Source organism: Panthera uncia, chromosome D1 (genome assembly GCF_023721935.1).
Source record: "Panthera uncia isolate 11264 chromosome D1, Puncia_PCG_1.0, whole genome shotgun sequence".
Classification (NCBI taxonomy): Eukaryota; Metazoa; Chordata; class Mammalia; order Carnivora; family Felidae; genus Panthera; species Panthera uncia.
This window is the reverse complement of record NC_064808.1, coordinates 29,991,328-29,996,953: the sequence shown is the minus strand read 5'-3', so window position 1 is coordinate 29,996,953 and position 5,626 is coordinate 29,991,328. Positions and strand designations below refer to the sequence as shown.

The following is a 5,626-nucleotide window of genomic DNA, read 5'->3' as shown; positions in this document are numbered from 1 at the left end:
ACAGTACCCCTTGCCAGATAGATACATAGATTATTAGGAATGAATCCTGCTCTTAAGAAGCTGGCATTCTTTTAGAGGAGTTATGATAACGATATAAATAATTATAAGAAAGTGAAGAGATCAATATCAAATAAAATACATAACCTCATTGTATAAGGAGGCTGGAGAAGAGTACAATGAAGTCCTTAAGAGGGAAGGTGGCATGTCAGTGAGATTTTGAGATATGCATTTATCAAATTTTGGAGGTTAATAATAATTCACACCTACTGTATTTTAAGCACTGTACCGCATGCTGGGAATAGAAAAAAAGAATTAAATATATTTCTAATTTTTTGGTGACCTGTTTAGTGTAAAATGAGTATAGACCTTAAAGCAAATCATTACATTGAAGGGGAAAAAGTTGTAACAACAATCCACTACAATAGAGCCAGTACCCCCTTAGTCCTTGACAAAGAAAGACCCTGCCTCAGCCCTTAGTTTTGTAGAAAGGAGTTACATAAAAATATTCACTGGAGATGGGACTTTACATACTTTAGAGGAGGCACTGGGTAGAAAGGTGAGCCAAGTACTTTTGGAGGATTGATGTGGAGGAAAATAACTGATTAAAAATGGTTAAAGAAGGCTTACAGAGGAGACAACATTTTTAATGAGAGAATTTGATGTTAAAAACATTATTTGCTATTTTTAGCTAATATAATTATTTCAAAAGATATAACTATTTTACCTCTTCCAAAATGAACTTTTGAACAGTGTTAATAAAGATATAAATTTTGTACTATTTGCAGCATGGCTAGAAAAATATCAGGCTTGAACATAGGCTCTGAATGAGTTAGACTTACTATATAAAACCTAGCCAAATTCCCCAAATTAATTTGTTTTGCAGAGAAGGATTTTATTTCATTCATACATTATTAAAAATATTTTTTTTAGAATAAAGCTAAAAATGATGTAAGGGAAATATGGTGCAATGGGAAAAGAGCTGGAGTTTGGTTCTAACTATAAAAACTATGCAAAAAAAGTATTGACACAATACAAAAAAGTTATCCCTCATTTTTTCCCCAGCTTATTTTCTATAAGCCCTCAGGATGTGGATAGTAGTATATTGTTCATTTATGGTTTCTTTTTCCTTTTCCACCGTTAAGCTTTACTATTCAACTGGGAAGAAACGTCCTTTATATTGTCCAAAATGACTATCACTAAACGTGCCACCTAGAAATACATTTAAAAATGGTCGTATAAAATTTAACAGGTAGAAACGAGAATTTCCTTTTTAATTTCCTCTTACTGTAATTAGTTCTTATGGAGACTCTTGAATTAATTTTGATGGAATGGATTATTTATGAAAATAAGAAAAAGGAAACCTATAAAAATACTTCATGTAATATAGATCAAATACTGGTTTCACAGATGGATAGACTTATTTAAATTTTATACTTCCAACAGAAATTTGTTATCATTGAGGCAAAAAAGTCTTCAAGTCACACACAAAAAATACTTTGAGAATGAGATTCTGATAAATCAATCAATTTTACTTAAGTAAAGATGATAGTGAAAATAATTTTTTTTTTTTAAATAATTCCGTTGGAAAAAATAATAAATGTTTAAGTCAAATCTTCTCATTGGGGCCTGTTAGTAGAGTGCTTGGAAGCTTTTGGGTCTCCATGGCAGACCTGAATTTTACTTTCTCAAGAATTATAGTTGGAGGCTTAGAATTTGTTTAATAAATTCACATTCTCTGGAACTTTTTATTTAACAATTCAGTTTTATTTGTTTATAGCAAATCTCCATTGTTAACTCATATGAAAGTAGAGACATTTTTGATGTAAATAGCTAAATTTATTAAAAAAATAATAGTAAAAGCAACAAACAGGTTTGCATTTCATCTTCATAACTGTATGAATCATTTATAGGAATTGAATTTAAATATAAAGTGGTGTTTGGAATATTTTTATTTCAGTTATGGTGAGGTAGCATTAAGCTACCCTTTTTTCTCTCTAAGAGCAGCTACCAAACTAGATACAATTTAAGGGGGGAAACAAAGCAACTGTTTGAATATATCAGGAAACTGCAAGCTAGGAATTAAGGAACCAAGATGCTAGAGATAATCAGAAATAATGGAAACACAACTACATGAGGTGTGTATTTATGCCTAAATTTTCTCATCAGGGAATTTGTTGATTTTAATGGTGAGATATGAGGCTGAACAGAAAGTAATGATTTGGATATTGCTGTCTTACTGGACAAGTGCAATTAAAATTTGAATTTAGGGCTGCCAAGGAATTCTACAACTCAAGGGACTGGTCTCAGAGAAATGAGAACTACAGAAAAGTAAGCCATGAATTCTGTGTGTGATTTCCTCTTGAGGCATTTGTTGGTTCCTGAGTTGAATATTTGTGGGCCACAATTCTGGAAACACAACATGGGAATGGTTACTAGATGACTAAAAGGCAAGCAGATATTTAAGCAGTTCCAATAGGCTAGAGACACAAATGTTAGAGTTGAGAGCCCACCCAGAAAGACATACATAAATATCATAGACTTTTTAGTTAAAAACTCAGAAATGGATAGGATTTAAGACTAATGGTAAATTGGAAATAAACTATTTAAGGAGATCCTGCCCATAGTCAATACCAGTCTATTACACCTTTACTACTTAGTCTTTTATGCCATTCAAACTGTGTACAATTTTTCATTACAATTTCTAAGGTTTAATAAAACTTGACAGGAATGCTAGAAAATAGATCCAAATGACTAAACCAAACAAAGAAGGATTATATAGGAAGACCTATAGGGTATAGAAATATTAGAGTTATCATCTAAGGACAGTAAAATAACTGTAATTAATATATACAGGAAAAATATCGCTTTTCAGGCTTTTGGCTAAGATCAAGTGTAGTATCTGTTCTTATCAGTTTAATATATCTAGAAAAATAGATGTATAAGGTAAAGAATTTCATTGAAGAATTTTAATATATTACAAATAATCTGGAAATAATGGGACTGAGAAATAGAATGAAAAAATTAAAAAGTCAATAAGCAACAAATTAGATAGTGTAAAACAGATGATTAATGAACTTTAAGTTATTGTGGTAAAAATAATTCATCTTGAAAAATGCGGAATAGTAAAGAACATAAAGAAAAACAGAATCCTATAGGACCCAGTGAAAAGTTTTAACATAATTGTATTGCGAGTCTCAGTAAGAGAGTATTAGAAAGTAAGTGGGTCAGAAACAATATTCAAAAAGATAACAATAAAAGAATTTTCAAAATTAATGACAGATATGAACACAGAGATTCAAAGAGATTTTGTAACCCTAAGCAGAGTAAATATAGATATTAACCATATCTAGGCATTTCATAGTGAAACAAGTAAAAAACAAAGATAAGAGAAAAAGCAGCCAGAAATAAAAGATACACCATCTTCAAACAATAAGATTCATGAGTAATTATTTACGATAAACTATGGAAGTCAAAAGATAAGGGGATGACATTTTTATAGTGCCAAACACTTTCTTAGAAAAAGTCAAATTTGTCAAAATGGACACAAAAGAAACAATGTAAACAACTTTATATCCATTAAAAATGTAATCATAATTTACAGTCTTTCCACAAAGAAAGCTCCGGGATTAAAGGGCTTCATCTACAAATTTTTCTAAACATTAAAAGGAGAAATAACATTAATTTTATACAAAATCCAGAAAATAGATAATAAAGATGAAATACATACCACAAAAATTTTGAGAACTAAAGAGCCTTAGATTGTACAAAGATAATACAATAAAGGAAAATTGTAGGCATTATCTCAAAAAAACCTAAATATAAAAATCTTGGGGCACCTGGGTGGCTCAGTTGGTTAAGCATCCGACTTCAGCTCAGGACATGATCTCACAGTTTGTGGGCTTGAGCCCCACATCAGGCTCTGTTCTGACAGCTCAGAACCTGGAGCCTGTTTCGGATTCTGTGTCTCCCTCTCTCTCTGCCCCTCCCCTGGCATGCTCTGTCTCTGTCTCAAAAATAAAAAAACATTAAAAAAAATTAAAAATCTTGAACACATTACTAGAAAACTTGATCCAGCAATACATAAAAAGGATAATATATCACAACTAATTTGGATTTTCCAGAAACGTAATGTTGGCTAATCATTTGAAAATAAATTATTATGGATCAGTACAGTAAACAAACCAAACCATATGTATATTTCAATAGATACAAAAAGCAATTGATGATAATTTGATAGCCATTCATGCTGAAAACTTTTGGCAAACTAGAAATAGAATGAAATTTTGTTAATCTGTAAAGTTTAACTTAAAATTTAGAGCAAACATGATATTTATTTTTTTTTTTTTTAATTTTTTTTTCAACGTTTTTTATTTATTTTTGGGACAGAGAGAGAGCATGAACGGGGGAGGGGCAGAGAGAGAGGGAGACACAGAATCGGAAACAGGCTCCAGGCCCCGAGCCATCAGCCCAGAGCCTGACGCGGGGCTCGAACTCACGGACCGCGAGATCGTGACCTGGCTGAAGTCGGACGCTTAACCGACTGCGCCACCCAGGCGCCCCAAACATGATATTTAATAGTGAGATATTGAAAGCCCTTCCCCAGAGATAAAAATTAGAATGCCTGCTATTATGGCTTTTATTAGTATTTTAATGGAAATCTTCCTGATCTTTCTTGCTAGAGCAATAAAATAAGAAAAATAAATGAATTTCCTGAGGATTTTGAGAGGCGAGTAAAATTGTCATAATTCATAGATAACATGATTGTGTACCTAGAATGAATATGTGTGTGTGTGTGTGTGTGTATCCGAATTTAGTAGTAAGATAATATACAAAGTTAATATACAGTAATCAATTATATTTTATTTCTAGCAATGACCATTATGGATACCTAGGAGCAGATCAAAAAAGCAATAAGCAAGATGTCTATAGACATGGCCACTTTGAAGCAAAGTTTCAGTACTTTGGCACCCAGTGTCAGTCAGTCATTAAGTATGAGCTGTCCTCTGCCCTTGTCTCATGATAGACTATAGGAGGTATAACCTCGCTCTGTGGTCATTTGCAAAGGCATTTCTCTGGAGAAGAGGGCAGCTGTGATCATTAACAGGCAATATTCACAGCTCTCAGGGGCTGGTGTTTTGGTGCACTTGCCTAGAAAATGGGATCTGGGAGGCATATCAATAGGGTGCTCCACATTTGAATTTCTGTTATTTGACTCCCACTATAGGCTGAATGTTTGTGTCCCCTGCAAATTCAAGGTTGAAAACCTAATGGCCAAGATGATGGTATTAGAAGGTGGGGCTTTGGGGAAGACAATTAGGTCTTGAGGGTGGAGCTCTCATGAATGGGATTGTGCTGTTTAAAAGAGATCCCACAGAGGTAGCTTGCCCCATAAATCATGTCAGGATACAACAAGAAGTCTGTGACTCAGAAGAGGGCCTTCACCCAGCTGTGCTGGCATGCTGATCTTGGACTTCCTCCTCCAAACTGTGAGGAATAAATTTTCATTTTTTATAAGCTACCCAACTATTCAATCTATGGTATTTTGTTATAGTGGCCTAAATGGACTAAGACACTTCTCTGCTAAAAGGGGAGTACCAATATTCCTCTGATCATAATTTATTATGTA

General features: G+C 33.3%; 1 pseudogene; it reads left to right on the top strand.

Moving 5' to 3' along the window:
- Nucleotides 1–2,860: 2,860 nt before the first annotated feature.
- LOC125917895 (uncharacterized) lies at nucleotides 2,861–2,969 on the top strand (annotated as a pseudogene).
- The last annotated feature ends 2,657 nt before the right edge of the window (nucleotides 2,970–5,626 follow it).